Source organism: Acinonyx jubatus, chromosome A1 (assembly GCF_027475565.1).
Source record: "Acinonyx jubatus isolate Ajub_Pintada_27869175 chromosome A1, VMU_Ajub_asm_v1.0, whole genome shotgun sequence".
Taxonomy (NCBI): domain Eukaryota; kingdom Metazoa; phylum Chordata; class Mammalia; order Carnivora; family Felidae; genus Acinonyx; species Acinonyx jubatus.
Window position 1 is genome coordinate 26,956,011 of NC_069380.1, and position 20,267 is coordinate 26,976,277.

Sequence of the window (20,267 nt, forward strand, 5' to 3'; positions counted from 1 at the left end):
CTAGAAAGGATACAATTTATTATGTTTGGGCTTATATCTTGGGTTTAATTTTTTTTTTCTAAATCGGTGTTTTTGGCATATCTCTGCTCTTCTGGTTGTGCAGAATATTTCATTGTACTTTTGCTTTTTACCCCCTGTAATAACTTACGACGTGTCGTTGGCGAGGGTTCCCCAGTCCTGCCATAACTGCCATATCATGCTGGGCAGGCAGGTCACCGTTCCTCCTTATCAGTTGCCTCCTAAAGGGGAAACAGAGCTGCTGGAGCAAAACTAAGATGCTGATAAAAATGAAAATGAGTTTTGTTAATAAATTTGAAAATCAAGGCAGATTTATTGAAGCATTCATTCAAGAAGATTGGCATCCGGCTCCAAAGCCTGTGAAGATGCTTTCTGATAAGCATTCAAATTTACTGCTGCATCGTCTGCCTTTTACTGGAATTAAGCCCCACTTTAAAAGCCATATCTATTGCTGCTGCTTCCTCCTCCTTCCTCCAGGTTGGCAGGAGGGGTGGGGCAGGAGTGCACAGGGAACAAAGGGAAGCAAAGAGGAAGTCTGTCCAGAGCGTAAGGCCTCGTGTGGCAGCACTCAGTTAGCCATGGTACTGTGGAGTCGGTGCGTGGAAAGCCCTCCCGACCGTACCGACAGCATTGAGCACATAGTAAGTGCTCAGTAACTCTGACCCCCGCTTGTCGTCGTCACCTAGGGCACCCAGCTCTGGGCGTTTCACCAAGTAAGTGAATTGTGTTGACTTCAATTGCACATGCCCCCTCTTCTGGTCTTTGTTTTTGATGCCTTTGTCCCGGAAGTTGATGGGAACGTGGTAACCCTGAGAACATTTGCTCTAAATTTAAACGGAAAGCCTTAAGAAGCTTGCTCAAACGAGGATGATTCATTTCTCAAAATGTTCACAACTTTGATGCGTTCAAAATCCAGTGCCACGTGCTGAAGAGGCCGTGGCCCGGAGAGTGGACACTCAGCATCATTCTAGTTATCAACAAATATTTGTCAAGCCCTTCTTTTTCTCCAGACACTGTGGACCTGGTGTGGGGGTGGGGGGGCAGTATGGAGAGGGCTAGGCACAGTTTACCCTGCCCTCAAGAGTGTGAGGTGCTTTTTGAAGAGAAGAAATATACATTTTAAGTTAAAAAGTACAGTGGCTAAATGCCTAAAAGCCTAATGCCAAACATGTTCGAAAGCCATTGCCGTAAATTTGATGTAAGCCAAAATAAATACCTCTATCCAGTGTTTGCACCTCATCCAGTATCTGATGAGTGTAGATTGTACATTGAAGACAAATTTCAGAAGGATAAAACTAAAATGTCCTTCCTTAATAGACAACCCTTAAAACATTTCATAATGCGCAAACAGATGTTCTTGGATTGTAATTACACCTCATTTAATCTCTGAGCTCTTCATAGGAGCAAATACTCTTTTAATTACGAAAGGTGTTTTCTAGTTGTCAATTTGCCATGGAAACTTTCCACATGTAGGTACAGATTTATTCTTTTAATTTCAATAACACATCCAGCAAGGATTCTGAAAATCTTTCAGCTAATTGAATCAAACTAGAGACTCACAATCAAATTCAGTTGGACCTAGCAGTATTCAGTGTGTCTGAATAGTTTCATATGTAGCTGGCAGCTTGAGGTTAAAGAAATTAACAACAAGAAGGCTCTCTCTCTGGCTATTCCCTTGATCTCTTTGAACACCAGGACTGCCTTAGTGTTTTTCCTGATTAATTCCTACGGGAGAGTGCTTTTGAAAGACATTTAGGATGCCCAACAGATTACAGTTTGTCACAAGCCTGAGAAGAGGATTAGTGCTACCCCCCCAGCACCAGCCTGGGCACAGAAGGAAGGATTCCAGAGAAGGATCCTGCAGGGGGCCAGCCGAAGGGAGCCACGTCACTGGCAGCTAGTAGAAGCTTTTAGGAAACACTGCATGTGATCTAAGCAGGCTCACTCAGGAGTTGCTCAGAACTCCGCAGAGGGACGAGAGCACTCAGAAGTGAAAAGTGAACTGACCCAGTGAGGCCACAGCCACGCCGAGATCCCTGCACCAGCAGACCCCCAAGGCAGGTGCACCAGTGGTGAGAGGAAGCAAGGAAGGACAATGTGTTCGCAGACTTTTGTGTTCACGTGTGATGACAACCCGAAGGAGAAACAGCGGCGGTATGTGTCCATCCACGACCACTGAATTGAAGACGAGCGTCTTGTTTTCATCCACAGAAGAATGTCTTCTGGGAATCCAAGTGCCAAACAAAGAAATGTGATTAATTAAACCTAATATGGCTGAAAGATGATGAAATGCACCTTCTGATGTGGGCTGAGCAGGCTGCTTCATTTCTGAACTCTGGAAATAGAGCTTCATTCTCAAGGAGCCAAGGCTTTTGCTACCCTCCCACCCCGTCCTTTTTCAAATCTTGCTAATCTTACCAAAGGAAGTCAAGCCAATGCTTATTTCAGGTAGAATTTTCAGTTCCCTCATCTCGTGTGCGCTTACAGCTTCCCTTTCATAAAGGACATGGTTTTAAAAAGCGTAGAAATAATTATTTTTGTAAATTGCCTTACCTTTTAAATGCAAGAGACGGATGCTATTAAATTGATCCTCTAGCATAGGATTCCTTTGTCATGGAAGCACTCTGGTCCAACCAGACTGTGTTTATCTGTCGTACAAAGTAACATTTGGAGCCTCAGCTCTTTTTAAGCTTAGCCCCTTATTAATCTTATTTTTGTGTAGTACCTGATAATGCCATAGTCCTGACATCTCTCTCACATATGCACACATTCTCCATAATCGTGCATTTAGTGTAAAAATTGATCGGTTCTGCTGAAATTGCGTTGTGTCTAGGAGACCGCAGATTTTGTCAGATACTCTAACCCTGCAACTGTGCTGCACCCCCACGAAACCCAGTTGAGCCCTCGCTGAGGATCTCAAACAGTTTGTATTCCTGGTCAACACCGGCTTGGAGCCGGTTTCCTGCTGTGACAGCCCAGCACAGGGTCCCAGCTGCTTTTGCAGAACAGGCTGAGGCTCTGTGAAGCCCTAGCTTCTTGCCTAGTGACGGGAGGCCCCGGGGACTTGGTGACATCAGAGGAGAAAAGGGAGGAAGTTAACAGCCCATCCTCAGAAAGGGAGAACTGCAGAGACCTTGACCCGAGAAGAGCGTAGACAAGTGGCCCGTGCACGGGATGAGGTCACAGCACAGCTACTCACGCACAGCCCGTGGTCCCCTGACGCCTCGCACCTGCCACAGCGCCATGATCTAGATTACGGTTTATTATGCTTTCTGGGCATTTCATTCTGATAAGGTTTGAGGCAGGATCATTACATAGGAGAGTAGATTTAATCCAGTTTTCTTAGTAGGCTGTAAGGACACTGAGGGAATATTTATGTAATAAGACGCAAAGTTGCTATGGAAAATACTATAGCAACCTAACATCTTCCCAGACTCAGGCAGCTACTTGTAACCGCAGTCTAAATTTACATTTATTTTAGTGTCATTTTATCGACACTCTTAGTATCTCATTCTGACAGGATGTTAAAATATGTTTTCAGCTTGCATTTGAGCAAAATTAACACAGTGTTGTTGGGATTTAAGTGTGGTTTGCACAACTTCTGGAAAAAATCAGAATATTTTTGAGGGAGTTTAGATGACAGGATCTGGGTAAGTTTATAAGTTTTGTTTTTCTTTCCTAAACATAAGGAAGAATTCCTTAGCAGTGTTTATTCCTAATTGTTCCTTTTCGCTTGTAAATAATAAGTGAGAGTTTCTGATTATGAAATAAGGATTATCCTCTTCGACACTGACTTTTATCAAGTGTCAGTTAGAATCGAGTGATTCTAGTTGGTGCTTATAGAAAATACTTTTAGTAGATCAGCTCATTGCCCTCCAGCAGCATGTAACGTTTTAAAAATAAAAGCTGTTTTTCATATAAAGATAATGCTTGGTCATTTTGGAAAATCTATTGATTAAGAATAAGGAAAGAAGAAAACTGTTGGTTTTAATACTACAAAAGATCGTTTCGCTTCTAATCTTTTTTCTTCTCCACAGCTTAACTACATAAGCACTTTGCTCTATGTTTTTAGGGTTCAGAAACAATAATTCTGTATGATTTTGTTTTCAGACAGTTCTTGTGTAACAAGTGAGTGTTTTTTTTAAGCTTCCTTTTTATATGTTAATGAAATAGAAAAATAGAAAATGAGCATGTATCTCTTCTGGATCATAGGCTCTTTTTTCGTGAATCACTGGGAGTTGAAGCTATAATCTTTGAGGTAGTCAGAGTGGATTCCTGAGGTTATTAGAAGCCTGATAACTGGACCAGCCGTCCCCAAAGCATCTTTTAGATCTCTTAAATGTGAGTATGGCAGAGAGGCTATAGATATGTGGCTGGTTGGTAGTGGAAAGATAGTATCTATTGATTTCCTTCTGTACCTCTCCATCTAAAATCTTAAAATGTGACTATAACACTGTTAAGGTGGGACATTGGCCAAAAGAATCAATACCAGACTATATTAAAACATATGCTATTACCAACTTCTTAGCACTGATGTACTGTTTATGAACATCATTGTCCTAATTCTTCCGTGTGTTCATTCTGCTTTGTTCATCAAAACACAGTTGGTGACACAGTTATTGTACCTTGACTGCTAACACTGTCGCCCATAAGCTTCACTAATCAGAGACCTGACGATACTAAGACTACTGTATAAATAAGATAAGTGAGGACAAGACAAAGTCCTATAGCATTCCGGGTATCTGTGCACAGCGGAGTGCCACATAGCTACTGAAAAAAGTAATTGAAAGAAGTAATTACTTTCTTCCTGTCTTGGAAATTCCCCCTGCGTGATATGATGCTTACACTTAGAGTCCCTGGACTTTGAAGTTTATAGCAAGTTTGGAAATTATTATTATAGTAAGCTCTCCCATGTCCAAGTGGCTTAGAAACTCTTTTATTTGGGTGAACGTCCTTGACACCAGAGAGGGACTAAGGGCTCAGCCATTCTTCCCCCCAGTTTTCAGGACACAGTGTGTGAAGCCTTCTGGGAAGAGGCTAAGGAAAGGGAACTTTATTTTAGACTCCCCGTCAGTAGCAGAGAAGTAGGGAGAATCATTTCTAGAGCAGAAGTGGCAAGACAGAGTGTATTCATCATAGTGCTTCGGGTAGGGTGTTGCAGGTTCTTAATGAGCCCACCATGACTTCCAGAGCCGCTCGCTGTGTCCCAGAGGCCCTTGCTTTCCACTTAAGGCAAATGGGCCATTGACACTTAATGCAGTTACCTAAATTTTCAGTTATCGAATAACTTTAGAAACATGTAAATATCTAACACTGGGATATTGGTTAATTAATTATATATCCATAAACAGCCTTGAGAAAGATCATATTCTGGAAGACTATATAATGGCACGAGAGATTCTCAGTGTATTGCTAAGTGATAAAATCAGTTACAAATCAATGTACAGATCATGTGGTTTGTATATGTGTTCCATTCATAATTTGTATGTTAGGGAAAATATGTAAGGATATGGGTCAAAATATTCAGCGATTATTTCTGGGCGGTGTGATTATAGGTGATTTTTGTTTTCTTCTCTTTGCATCTCAGAAATTTCCACAGTATATACATCTATTATTTTAATAATTAAACTAGTAAGTAGTAAGTATTAATTTTTAAATTACCTCGGAGAACGTGTGATAAAATTCACATTGGTTGGGGAATACCTAGCCATTTCCAGTCAAACAAGAAAATTAAAAGTAGTAACCAGTGTCAGAAAATGGAAATTTATTGAGTTGCCTCCTTTTGCTTTACATTAGGGAATTTCCACATTTAATTTCCAGACCCCATTGTCTTACAATTTCCTGTTTCAAGGACTGATCATATTTGTATAGCTCTTAGATTAAGAGTCAAGAAATAATTCAAGTTCTAAACCGGGCAGACATGTGCTGTTGAATTCTGTTGAATTCTGCTTTTGAATTCTGCTGTTGAGTTCTTACCCGCCGGGAATGGCAATGATGAGTCTCTTCAGATGTGGAAGAGACCCTTAGAAATCACCTTGCACAACCACTTTCTGTTTTCACAGACAGGAAGATGCAGTCACATGCTGAGAAGTTATGTTAGTTCCCCAAGATAGCAAGTGGACAGTCTAGAGCTCAGTGCTACTTTCCTTCTTGCCTGGTTAATGACCTTCACAAGGCACCACTAAATTTGATGGGAGAAAAGCTCCAGAATCTCCCCCAAATGCTTTAAGTGGCTTCATAAGAGGCTGTAACCAAATAAAATCAACCAAGGATTTTGAAAGCCTGTGACGTGCGTGGCGCCATGATGCCATTTGGAGGCAAAGGTAGACTGGAGAGTGTATTACCTTAAAACGTTAATCCAGACAAAGCTGACTGGGGCTCGTGTTTAGTCTCCCCATTATTTTCTGTATTTTTGACTAGAAAGAGGTTGACTTCAACATCGGCAGTGCATCCAGCAAACTGTTTTTAGGCCCATTCCAACAGAAATGCCAGTTTTTAAAAATACTCAGGAAATTGGCACAGTCTCTTTTCTAGTTGAGTGATATTTATTTCCTCAAAAGCAATCTGTTCTATGGCTTTAGGCAAGAAGAAGAAATGCTTTGAAGAGGTAAAGTGCACGGGGAAAGAGCCGTGCCATCACGCATTTCCTTTGGCAAACCCTACACCCTGTCACAACTCGTGTTTTCCACTCCCCAGCTCTCCAGAAAAGTAAAGAGAAAAATCAAGGTACTTCTCAAAACACAGGCACAGACTTGACGGTCGGCCTGGAATGATCTGAACCACAATATTAGCCCTTTTATTTCCCATCTCATCCCATATTTCCTTTGCATCCCTAGGGTCTGGGAGAGCATATGAGAAGATCACCAGTTTATTGACCATCTAATTTCAGGACTTATTGTAGTGCTGTCCCTGTTTCATTGTTCCTGGGGCTTTTTTTTTTTATGAGATGTACCTCTCAATAAGTCTTAAAGATCAGAGGGACAGCATCCACAATAATACCAATCCTATTGAGATGCACGGACTCAGGGAAGTTTTGACCCAGGAGAGATCTTACAAGTATTATGCCCTCTCCCTGCCCATCCCATGTTTTAATTTAATGAGAAAAATGTGGTGGTGTTGTTGTTGGTGGTGGTGGTGTTGTTGTTTCCCCCTTAACAGTAATTAGTTGGAATGTCAGATAAATTCTGCAAGTTTCGGGTTTTTATAATTACAAGCGTTCAGACACAACTTCAGTGACAACACGTATTTGGCAAATCTTGTAGAGGTAGGTTACTCTTCTTTTAGTGATTTACCAGTCCGTTTCTCAGGAATTGTCTCCACCTGCCATCCCACGCTTTTCTAGGATAGTTTATGTGACCCGAGCACCCTAAAGTTATCCATTTCTCTGTCCTTAGCTCTTTGCCACCATGCAATGTGCCAAGCAATGTCATACTACAAAGCGGTGATAAAATTAAAACAAATATTCACAGAATTCTTAATGCCGTGTACGGGACCATGAGACCACTTGTCTCGAAGTACCAGATTAAGGAGAGAAATTAGCACACAGAGTCTTGTAAGACTAATCAAGACTCGGTCTTTGATCTGAGAGCGTTACTTGTGTGCTGTGAAGAATCCTAGCAGCACATCATCAGAGTTCTCCTTTCTTGGAATAGCACTGGCTCACGGCCCCCTGGACCGTCAGGAGTTATAGCCCATGCGAGCAGGTACACCCTGACCTAAGGAACGGTGGGAGCTGAGATTATCTGAAAAGAGGTTGTATAAATCTATGCATCTGAACTCCATCTTCTCCCTGGAGAAGGCTGTATTTTGTTGCAAACAAAGAAGAGTAAAAACATGACACGGGCGGACCTTCCACCCCGTGTGTTCCTTAAAGACTAGTTTGAGATCTTTTCCTTTCTGAATGGCCAGCATGTGGCGTTGCACGGTACAAGGACAAGAGTTTGTGAAATGAAGGGATAGGAAATTAAAACTAGGAAGAACTAATTTCTTATTTGTTGAAGGGCTTTTTTTTTTTTCAGTTTGGGACCCCCCTCCCTCCAAAAAATAAAAACAACAACAACAACAAAAACCCCACAACTATTATCTGTTTAATCCTCCCAGTACTGACCATGTTTTTCAGATGAGGATCCTGAGCTCTAATGGAGGTTTACTAACTTGCCCCAAATCTCAGAAGAGGAGTGTGCCCTTCAAGTCCCTTCTTGCCCTCTGTAGTAACCCCTCTGCCACCCTCCTGTGTGTAATCCATGTCTCCACGCCTCTCTGAAGTTGGCAGGAGCAGGGACGTAAAAGAGCGCGGCCAGTGTTCTTCTCAGGACTAACGCTCCTCAAAAACAATGCCCTGTAGTCCCCAAACCTCCACCGACGTGTCTGGTCCCCTCTCCTTCCTCTGGACAATCCTGCTTCCATAACTCGGTATCACAAACTCTGTGTGTTACTATTTAGAGCAGGGAGAAGAACCTGTCCCTTCAGGCCATTAAAAGGTGGGAGACTATGGCAAGGTTAGGGATGGAACGGAAATGAGGAACGGCAAAGAAATAAAGTAATATGTGAAACTTTGCCCCTAGAACTAGGTTGAAATTAACGCAGATGGACAATGTAACTTGATTTTTCTTAGTCATTGGAAGTTGTTGGGTCTTTGGGCTTTTGAAACAGAAATTAAAACTTAAATTGGACTTTTTGCCCCTTCGATACAGCATTTGTGACTCTAAGGAATGTTATAATCGATGCCAGCTCATCAGCACCATGTTAACAAAGCACTTTCTCTGAAACTATCCGTGGCGCCTTCTCTCTCGTGTTCAATAAAGAACAGGCAACAAGAGAGCTGGTTTCTCAGAGGAATTCCTTTAACCTTTCGGAAACAAAATATTTCATGCTAATTCCTGCTTAATTGGAGGGAAGTCATTTCTTTAAAATCATTGAATATGAGTTTGAAGTCTGTTCCATCCCTGACCTCTTTAATTCAATCAAGGTCACCCCATAAACTTGCCCAAACAGCTCTTTTTCTCAATTAGAAAAAAAGGGGTAGAGCTGTTTAAAAGCATTTAGCATTTGATTAATAGCGCTTAACTGGGGCTTCCGCACTTGCAGAGGGTTTTTAAGGAGTTGCTAGTAAGAATGAAACATTGCTACCTGAGAAATTACACTCATCAAAAACCAAAAACAAATCATTTTAATGAGCAAAGCGAAAACTGCTCTTTTTTTTTTTTTTTTTTTTTGTGGGAACGTGAGAAAGATTATCACACTCAGTACATAGAAGGTTTTAATATCTGAACAACTCTCTCCCAGAGAAAAATTGCTATAATTTAGCCATCTAGACAGTTTTTAAAATCCATGCACTTTTCCCTGCCCAAGGGCTCGGGGAAGATGAATGTGGGGTTTGTTGAAGCAGGCTTTTGTAGCACTCAAGCTCTGGGGGTGAAAGCAGGAATGAGAAGATGTGTCCCGTTGAAGAATGTGACCTAGAGCCATCTTAAGGGAGGGGAAATCAAGGGTTCTGAAAATACGGTTTTGGAAGGCTTCCTTCCACATTTCCTTCCTTCCTATTCTCTGGGCCTAAGGAAGGCCAAGTTCACCCTGACACTCATTTGATGAGGGGGTCCTTTGGGTGGCAAAATCATTAGAAAGGCTCTAAGGAAGTGGATAGATGAGTGAGAACTGGTATTCCTGGAAGCGTTTAGAGACACTGAACATAATAAAGAAATAACTTTGAGCCAGATGAAGTTCGAGGCCTCTGGAAGTAGCTGAGTTTTGTTTCTGGAGTGGCTTGGCAAACAATGTGTCTCTTCCAAGCCCCAGCCTTCTCGATAGTAACGTGAGGCTCATCCTAAGAGAGTTTACTTGAGGTTGTAAGAAATGACCAAGGAAGGGGCTCCATGGCCCTTTGCAAATACCTGATACTATGGCAACGTGGAAGACTGATACCGGTGAGCAGTGACAGAAGGCGTAGATGAGTGATTCACAGCCCTGGCTCCGCGTGAGAAAGAGCTGGGAAGCTTTCCTGGCAACGGCTGGGAGTTAATGCCCACTCACGTGAGTTATAAAATAGTCCTCAGGTATTTCTGCCACACAAAGGCTTGAAAACCACTGGTACATGACATGGGGCCTGATTTCCGTCAATAATAGGTAGAAAGAACGGGGTGAAGAAACAGGTTGAGGTAAGGTAATAAAGGATGAGAAGAAAATGAACATGAAGTAAAAGGTGGGGCACCGGGGCAGCTCTGTCGGTTAAGTGTCCAACACTCGGTTTCAGCTCTGGCCATGATCTCACAGTTTGTGAGTTTGAACCCCAAGTCGGGCTCTGGGCTGACAGCGCGGAGCCCGCTTGGGATTTCTTTCCGTCCCTCTCTCTGCCCCTCCCTGGCTTGCTCGCTCTCTCACTCGCTCTCTCTCTCTCTCTCTCTCTCAAACAATAAATAAGCATAACAAAATTTAAGGTAAGAAAATGAAGTAAAAGATAAAAATGTTTAGGGGAAAGGAAGTGACTGACATGGTAAATCACCAAGGACCAGAGAAAGAAGAAATGAAAGGGAGCTAGTTTCTTGGTTTAAGTATGGCATGCATGACACAGGTGGAGAACCCTGTCATAGCTGCGTGAGGAACATGTGAAGCATCCTCTGGATAATCAGAAAAAGGTTGTTTGGGAGGAAAGAAAAAAAAATGAGGGTAGTCTGATGCAGAAAAACGTGGGGAAGGCCAAGTACAGAGTCTCTGCTTTTCTCAGACTCTAGGAGAATAGCCAGGAACTGTTTTCTCATCCATCAGTGGTTAGAGACAGGCAGGGATGGGCCCCCTCTCCTCAGTAAGAAGCTGGTGTCAGGACCCCTGGCCAAGGGTCATTAGTTCCCACCGGGCACAGAGGTTGGGCTGGGCCTCTCCGGGGCGCAAGCCACGGACCTGCTGCAGCAGGCACTTTCTCCAGAAATATGGCTGCAAAGAGAACTAATACGCAACAACATCCAGTAGATCAGAAAAATGTGTTTTGGAGACACTGCCTGGAGGATTTATGAAAGCATTCAGTCACAATATCATCACGGGAGAGGCAGTAAGTAGCGTTCAGAGAGGAACAGGTGGATAGATTGATGAAATGCGAGAAGGCAAGGCAGATGGCGGAGAGGCCTCGGCGGCCATGTTGGAGGGTAAAAGCTGGAGATGAGAAGGTCCTTTTAAGAACAGAAAAGCTGCTAGAAAAGGCTGAGAGAAAGCAGGTGTCAAAAAAAAAACTGACGAAAGAAATGTAAGACTGGAAGAAAGTTACGAAGGAACGGGGATCCGGTCCCTACAGGCCAGGGAAGCGGTTCTAAAACTTTGGCATGCATTCAGCCCACCCTGGATGGTTGTTGAAAGGCGCGTCCTCAGACCCCATTCCAGACCCTCAGATTCAGAGGGTCTGGGATGGGATGGCTCCAAGAATTCCCATTTAAGATACCAAAGTGGAACAAATGAGGGCTGCGGGTGGAGGAAACTTGGAGGAATACTGGCCTCAGTTATTCATACCAGTGTCATCAGTGTCATTTTACTGTGGTTACGTGCTTAGAGACGACAGGAATTCTTTCTGCCCTAATGTCAGGCACAAATACGTGCACATCAATCAGTCTCAACACTGGTGACCAGGAGAGTGGAGAGGATGAGACTTCACGGGCAGCCCAAGCACAGTTCCCACCCACCACTTCCCCCCCCCACTCCCCCACCCCCCCAAAAAAGCTTGAGAGCAAAGTCTTGGTTCTCTCTTAGTAGACCGGATAGTTAATGTTTATATAAAGCACAAAAACTGAGGGGAGAGAAGCGTTTTCTGTGCAACTCCTCTTTGTTGCCCCAAGTATGTGATGTGCTAAGATTAAAAAAAAAAAAAAAAAAAAAACTGTGGGAAAAGTTGCTATTCCTTGCAAAAGATGGTGCCTACATCTGAGAATGTTGAGGTTCGGGCTGAGCTTCTCTTCACATTTCCGAGTGTGGATGTGTTTTATGTGGTGGAAACCACCAGTTCAAGAGTGTGTGTGTGTGTGTGTGTGTGTGTGTGTGTGTGTGTGTCTGGGGAGGTGTTAGTAGGAGCAGGAAATCCCCACTTCTTGAGGGGAAGGTGTCTTGAAGAAAATGAGAAATGACCAAGAAATCCACAAGTTAGTGGAGGAAGGAGGTGAGGTCCTTACGCCACAGGCAGGTGAGGAAATGAGAAATGAGACAAGGAATTCCTTCAGGGGAGAGGTTGTGTTTCAGGCTTCTCTGGTTGGACAAGACCAACCGCTACGTAGGGTGCAGCGGCCCAGAGCGAAAAGCCAGTGGTGCAGAGCTGTACCCAAGGGGGGCGCTCTGTGTGCGAGGGTGGCGGCCAAGGCCGGGGGAGGCGTTCCCACGCCCCCGAAACCTGTGTCCTTGTGAGATTTATCTTGGTCTGAGTCTGACTGCTCTGAAAAGGAATGTCTAAAGCCTTCAGAAGGTAGAAAAGAGGTAGTCCTGAATCTTGGAGGTCAACATTGAAAATGAAAAAGAAAACTGACATCTGATCAAAAAAAGTAAAGGGGGGCGGGGGGGAGAGCTGGAGTTGAGGGGAGAAATGCCCCTCTCGGTAGCCCTGCTGCCTGGGTTTGGGGCTCCAACAACCCAACCCCCTCTCCCCTCCTTCCCCCTCATCCTGCCCTGGCAGTCTGGCCACCTTCTCCCGGAGACTGCTGTGTCTTGATCTGTGCTCACCTGAGGCCTCGAAAGGCGTCCCTCACCCCCACCCAGCATCCTTCAACAGTACTTTAAATTGCAGGCTTATCCTGCTGTTGAAAGGAGTGGGCAAGCCTCTCCACTCATTTTGCCCTGGGGACGATGGGGGCAGCTGGGGCGGTATCAGAGGAGAATAAGGTCGGTGGCAAAGCAGGAAGGCATGATGTGAATTCTCCGTGGTGTCTGCACCCCGCAGCACCTTGTGGCCGCTGCTCCGGGGCGCAGACCCCTTGGTGAGGATGAGCTGTGTGGAAGGGGAGACAGACGGGGGTTTTTTTTCCTGAGTCGCCAGCTGTGGGTTGTGCTTCCAGACTCGCATTTAAGCCATTATAATAACAGGATCTAGCTTACCTGCACTCTCCAAATTACCCTTATTCCACCGGCCTCACACAAAGATGGAAATAGACACCGCATTGTGCTTCTGTTTAGCTCTCCCTAATAATAGCTAATGTGCAGGCTATAATGCACACTGCAAATATAAAATGTTATGTCAATGCTAAGTTGTAATAATAATAATCCTGCAAAAATGTAGCAGAAGGAATTTCCGTGAGCAATTTGAGGAAGATTGCTGCTTCCACGGTGATACAGGTATGACTGAGAAACAGATCGATTACAGTTTGTTGGGACCGTAGGAGGCTGTCTAGCAGCAGCCTGGCCAGGCAGCGGGGCCAAGATGCCCTTCAGCTCTGTGTCTGGACACTGGGAGGCACTGACATGGCAGCAGCCCAAGGACCCCAAGGCCTTCCTTCCCCTGGTCAGCTGAGGGCAGGCCCGGGTCTTGTCTTGGGCATTCCTTGGCCTGTTCAGAGGACATCTTGGGGACGGGACTCGGTGGGAAGAGAGGTTTTTCCATCGCCTTTACTGTAACTGAAGGCACATGACAGAGCAACCACACAGGTGAGGTCAGAGGGTTGGGGGAGGGGGAGGCATATATACATTATATATATATATAATATATATAAAAATATATATATTATATATTTTTAAATATATATATAATTTATATATAAAAATTATATATTATATATAAATTAATATATATATATATAAATATATAAAAATATATATAAAAATATAAAATATATAAAAATATATAAAAATTTTATATAATATATATTTAAATATATATTATATATAATTTTTAATAAATATATATTTTTTAATGTTTATTTATTCTTGAGAGCGAGGCAGAACGTGAGTGGAGGGGGGGCAGAGAGAGAGGGAGACACAGAATCCGAAGCAGGCTCCAGGCTCTGAGCTGTCAGCACAGAGCCCGACGTGGGGCTCGAACTCACGAACCGTGAGATCACGACCTGAGCTGAAGTCAGATACCCAAAAACCAACTGAGCAACCCAGGCACCCCTGGACACAGCTGTCCCAATGGAGCCTTATTAACCAACTGCGGCTCAGGAGCTCGGCAGTTTGTGACTATCAGTGTGGCCATTTCAAAGGAGAGAGACACGGGGGGCAGAAGGAGGATCCCTAAGTGGTCTGAGTCAGGCGTCAAGACTGTCCAAAGGGGGCCAGACGGGTCCTTCCTTATGGATCATTCCCAAGATTCTCCTGCAGAAGAGACTTGTGTGTCTGTGTTAAACTAGGGCCTCAAGCAGAACGCTCCCCAAACAGTGCCACAAGTGGAAGCTGTTTTCTGTTTTAGCAACAAATTTGCCACTCTCGTGGTGTCCTTGGTTCCTTCCCTCTCCGGCTGCAGCACTTACCTGCGCCCAGGCTACCCCAATGGCATTATGTCGAGGACGGGAGGTAAACTGGGTGGAAAGCCTGCGCCTCCAACCCCTGCGTCTCTCAAACCCAGCTCCATCACCTGTAAAATAGAAGCTGCGATCATACTCACTATATCGTGTTTTTGGACACTGCAAGGAGATCGTGCAAGTCACATGCCTCGCACGGTGCCTGGCATGTTAGAAATTGTTAGCTGTTACCACCACTATTCCTATTGCTGGTTTTTATTTGGGGGAAATGGGGAAGGGTGAACTCTCGCCCTCACTCCGAAAGGAGGCGCTCAGGGCATTGGGATGTGGCCGGGGCAGGACTGCCCTCAAAGGTGTAGGGCATGGAGCTTCCTCCAGAAGGATTTGTCCAAACAAGCCAACTGTAGCCCCAATTCAGGAACCAGGTGACAGAACGAGCGATGGTCTGAGCAGCATTTCTCAGAGCATGCTCGCGGCCCCATCAGCACCACCGCCACCTGAGAACCTGGACGGAGGCCATTACTGGGGGAAATACTGGCTTACAGGAACACCAGCTAGTTTATAAATAAGGCCCACATTTTCAGGGGCTTCCCAGCGACAAGAAAAAGCTTATCCTTTTTTTTTGATTTTTGTATGTATTTGTTTACCTTGAGAGAGCGCGCGCGCATACGTGGAGGGGAAGCAGGGAGAGAGGGAAAGAGAGAATCCCTAGCAGGCTCCACACCATCAGCACAGAGCCCGACGCGGGGCTTGAACTTACAAACCGTGAGATCGTGACCTGAGCTGAGATCAGAGTCGGACGCTTAACCGACTGACCACCCGGGCGCCCTCGAAAAGTTTATTCTCGAGCACAGAAGAGTCCCTAAGCAGACACTGTCGGTCTCCGGGCACCTTTCCTGTGTGTGGTGAGTCAGAGACCCAGGCCCATTCCAGCAGCGGGAAGAGACATTATTCAGAAGACACCCCTTGCTCCCTCATGCCCCGCTGGTGAGCATCAGCCTCTGGGACCTGTCAGGAGCAACGCTGCACTGAGCGAAGAAAAGCATGAGTTTGGGTGCACCGCATGCTGTCTCTGCCACAGAAGGGCAACCCCCCTCCCCCCCCCCCCCCCAGCCAGGCAGCCTGCAAGGAGAGGCTTGGGGAGAGGCAGATGGGGCCTGGCCAGTAGCTAAGTCACTAGCCCAGGGGGGCTGGAAGGTGACCGATATCGTGGGGGTGTCTTCCAGGCCTTGGACCTGTCCATATCATCCCTGTGTTCTGACTCTGTCAGCACAGCCGCGCGTCTGGGAGCAGCTGATGAATCCTTGAGAAGGGCTTCTTGTGTGGGGGAAAGAAACACACAGTTCAGCAGCCCTCCCCTGGCATTCCACGTCTGCATCTGGCAGAGCGGAGGGAGAATGTTAAACGCGGAGTTCCCCAAAGACACAAAGATGAACAGTTCTTGAGACATCCAGATATTGTTAGGAATAATATGTTAAAGTGTTTTATTAATTTAGTTACATCTTGCCTGAGCAGGCAAAAAGATATTAACATACTGTCAGCTTACCGGGACATAACCCAAAATAACTTACATTCTTCATATAGGGCTAATTATTTTTCTGAGGCCGGCTCCGGCTGGTAAGAGAGAGATTTCAAGGCTTTCCCCAGATTATTTACTTAAAGAAGTTAAGCCTGCCACTCTCTGTTCCCATGGAAACACAGTAAGTAATACAGGAGACAGGAAGAGGTCACTTTGGCCATAATTAATATAAAGGATAATGGTTTGTATGGAATCTCGTAAAGGGTAAAGCAAGCTGCTGTAATCCCTTTAAACCTCCTTTTCAGCGGTACAATTTAATCTTTGGATCAATTTTCCGACACTGACGTCACTTTGGTAATTTTAGTAGTCTAGTGCTAATTTTTGAAATGTAATTTAATCTTGCTTGGCAAAGTTTTTCTTCTGTTGCTGTTTCATTTTTGATCCAATCAGAAAATCGCGGGAACAATTTTTCTAGGGTCGGAACAACTGCACTGCCCTTCCCCTTTGGATGCCCCATCTTCTCAATAATCTGGTTGGTTGTGAATGAATTACTGATAATCCAGAGGCACCACTGGATTCAGGTGCCACTAGAATCACCAAAGGAAGATTTCATTGGATTCAGAAGAGTAGTTTACATTTGAAGGCTCATTGTATTCTTTTTGTGTTAATTATTGCAAATGGGTAATCCACAGGTGGTGGCTCTTAGCTAAATATTCCACTTATCGGAACATAGTACACTCCTCAGGGAATCTTACAAAAAGACACACACTGCAGGTTATTTTTAGTCCTTACGCTTATTTGAACAGTGAATCTGTTATGCAGTCTCTCAAGGGTAAATTTTATCATGGAAGCTTGATTACACATTTTTCAAGACTGTTTCATTTAATACAGTGTCCCGGAAAGAGCTAAAGAGTAAAGACAAAGGGAGAGCAATGAAAGAATGGAACTTGGTCAAGTTTCTGAATTTTTAATATCCTGAAAAAATGATATTATGCTAGGAATTATCAGGACTTTGTTTCTTTCCGGGCTCAAGGAACATAATGTTCCCAGAAGCCTCATGTGAGGGGTGCATTCATGACACTTAACAATGTTTACAAACAGGTGGCCTGAAGTTAAGTGGAGTCAATATATAATTTCTCACCCTGTAGAAATAACCACTTGGCTGCCACATGAGTAACCATTTTTTTTTTGCAACTATCAAGCTTGAAATCATTTAATCAGGAATGTAAATTAGTTATATGCCTCAGTTATAAAAACGTTGATGGGATTGGCTATGGTATTGATTTGGGGTGGAGGGAAGAGAGTTACAGCTGCTTTTTAAAAAAAATTATATATGTATATATATACGTATACATATATACGTATATATATATACATATACACGTATGTATGTATATGTATATGTATATGTATGTATACATATACATATATATACATATACATATATACATATATATATGTATATGTATATAATAATATCACATTCCTATTCCAGAAATGCAAACAGCATTGTCTCTTCCTTGGCAAGAATAGTGGCCACTCGGCTCAGCCAAGAATAACTGTCAGCACTGCCGTTACACAGGCTTCTAAGAGAGCCCGTGAAATAATGGATGGTGCACTCTCCTATATGTATTTATGTTCAGATAATTTATTTAAATAATGTTGCTGGCACATGCTTTATAACTGCTTGCATTTTGCTACACAGATTTCAGCGTATCTTGCAGACTATGCAATTCATTTGGAAAATGTAATTTCCATCCCTGCATACTAATCGATTTCTTCACAAACACCTGCTATCAGTTATGATAATAAAAATGCCACTCTAAATTGAAAAAGGGCCAAATAGAGCTTCCTAAGGAAATGACTTAAGTGTCTTTGAATGCTACTAAATGTAGTAATGTGCTTATGTGGTGCCAACATTTTTTTCATCATTTGCATTTTCTGTAATTTTGCCCTATTACAGCATCCCTCTCAAATGATGCCTCATAACCATTTCCTTGTGGATTGGTAAACTGAGTTGTCAGGAGTTGGTGTCATAGGGTGTGGACAAGATCTGGAGTTTGGCAGTGTGATGTTAGAAAACACTAGCTCATGCTCCTGGCTACACCCTGGGTCGTTTCCGATTTTATGAGTAAGTCCCCGGAAACTGTAAAATTGGCTGCTCCTTGGTTTTGCACACACATAGACCCCAAATAAAATTTCCTTCATTCATTCCCTGCAGCCTCTAGTTCATTCCACGCACCAGTGCCAAACTAATCTTACTAAATCACCAATTCCGTTGTGTCCTTCCGCTGCCCGGGCACCTGGCATGGTTCTCCATCAGCTGCCCCACTGAATCTCACTCTCTAGCCTGACTTCTGAGTTCCATCCCCTCTCATCCTGTGACACAGCCCGCCTTTCCCTCACTGCCTCCAGACCGACATGTGCCTTTTTGGTCAAGCTTCCCTCCTTCCTGACCCCAAGTGGTCTCCCTTAAATTCTCTTCCCTGAACTTTTGCTTATGCTCTTGCCCTGTCCAGACTCAGACATCCTTCCCCAGTTCTTGAGCCTTCCAGGCCCTCTTTTATCATTCTGGTCCGCATCTTCCTTTCTCTTCTCTGAGCCCCAACAGCATGAATTCCCTCGACACTAAGTTGCTCATTTATTTGTTCATACAACGAGCATTCATCAAATGCCTACTATATGCCAGCCGTCAGGCTGTTCTCGCTTCCCTTGAACGTATTTGTTTCTTTTCAAATGTATCAGTTTCTCTGATCTTCTAAACTGCCTGAGAGAAGACATATTCTGGCTCCTCCTTCTGTGATCCAGGATGCCCAGGCAGGCCTGGGCACAGAGTATGTATGCAGTAACTGCGTGTTGACTAATTGATCCCTAATGGTTTGAGGTAGGGAATTTTCTGGTTAATTGCATGTTCTATTTGATTAGTATTTCCATGTGTACTATACATAATCATTTTGCAAAGCAGAATACTATAAACCACTCAACTATAAAACTATTATTAGCATAACTTGAGGTTTGATATTTGAGGAGAGAATTCACTGGGGTCTCAGAGCACGTCTGTAAAGATCTATTATCTGCATACTGTAATGTGAAGGTAGAACATCCAGGAGGCTGACCCCCAGTGGTCTCTGATTGGCACTGGTTGGGGGAGGGGGTGGAAATGAGCCCGTACTGAGAACCTGCTGGCCAACAGGCCTCACGTCATGCCCTTACAAACCGGAAGTCACTTCTTTGAAGAAGTTTCTGATAAGTTTTGAAATCTCTCCTTCTCTTTTCTCTTGCTTACAAGAGTAGAGAATGCATTTTCTGTGGGAGGGGGAAGAAAGTGTGGGCAACTGGTGGGAGAGTGGGGGCGGGGGGGGAGAGAAGTCGCGAGGGGTTTCAAACGGTCTGATGAGAACTAAACGCATCTGGACGGGCAAAAAGCCCAGCGACTTGAGGACTAGGTTTGAAGACTGTTTACGATACTTCTTCCTTTGTGGGGCGAGACAAGTTCTCTAGCTTCTCTGTGCCTCGTTTTTGTCCTCTGTAAAGAATGGGATTAAGAGCAGCCTAACCGACATTCTAGGCCTGAGGGGGGATGAAGTGATGAATCCGTGCGAATCGTCGGGTCCGGTGTCTCTCACGTGCTGGGTGCTCCGCCGGCGGTTAGTATCAGGGGAGAGACCCCAGCCCGGGAAGCTGGAAACCATCCGTGTTGCTTTGTGCCACCCACTCTTCTGTTTTCAGTCTCTGCCGTTTCTGTTAACGGTCTCGGTTTCTCGGTAGGATGGAGACGTGAGTAAGATCCGAATCCACACATGGAGAGTTTTCGGTTTCGGGAAGGAGGGTCACGGCCCTGCAGGGAAGCAGGGTTTTAATCTGCTGGTGAAACATACGGAGCCAGCCTACCGTCCTGATAAGGAGGGGGCGAGCAATCCGTGCGCTTTGTCCCAGCGGCAGTGCGGGGAGGAATGACGTCCGTGTCGATCCCTCTGTCCCCTGGGATGTGGCTGCAGGCCTCAACCTGTGGAAAGACTGATTCGGTGAAAGAAAGTGGCCCCTGTGCTGTCCCCACCTAGCAGCACGTTCCCGCTTGCGGGAGGGTGCCTCGGACTGGGGGAGAGGCCGAGAGGCCAGCACTGGGGAGGAGTTACTCCTGGGCCCACAAGAAGCATGCCTCCATCAGACAGGACAAATGGAATCGATAAAAATTCCCAAAGAAGTGATGCTCACCAGCCGGGAATCAAAGAGCCCCAGGGCCAGGCATTTGGGGTTTGTTTCTGAGCTGGTGTGAACGGTAAGAATTTGGGTGAGAGACGCCCCATCCCGCG

At 44.6% G+C, this 20,267-nt stretch overlaps 1 protein-coding gene across 3 annotated transcripts in view; it reads left to right on the plus strand.

The window, feature by feature from the left end:
* Nucleotides 1-20,267, plus strand: part of ENOX1 (ecto-NOX disulfide-thiol exchanger 1) — a 383,452-nt gene that overhangs the window by 270,247 nt on the left and 92,938 nt on the right. The window lies entirely within an intron of this gene.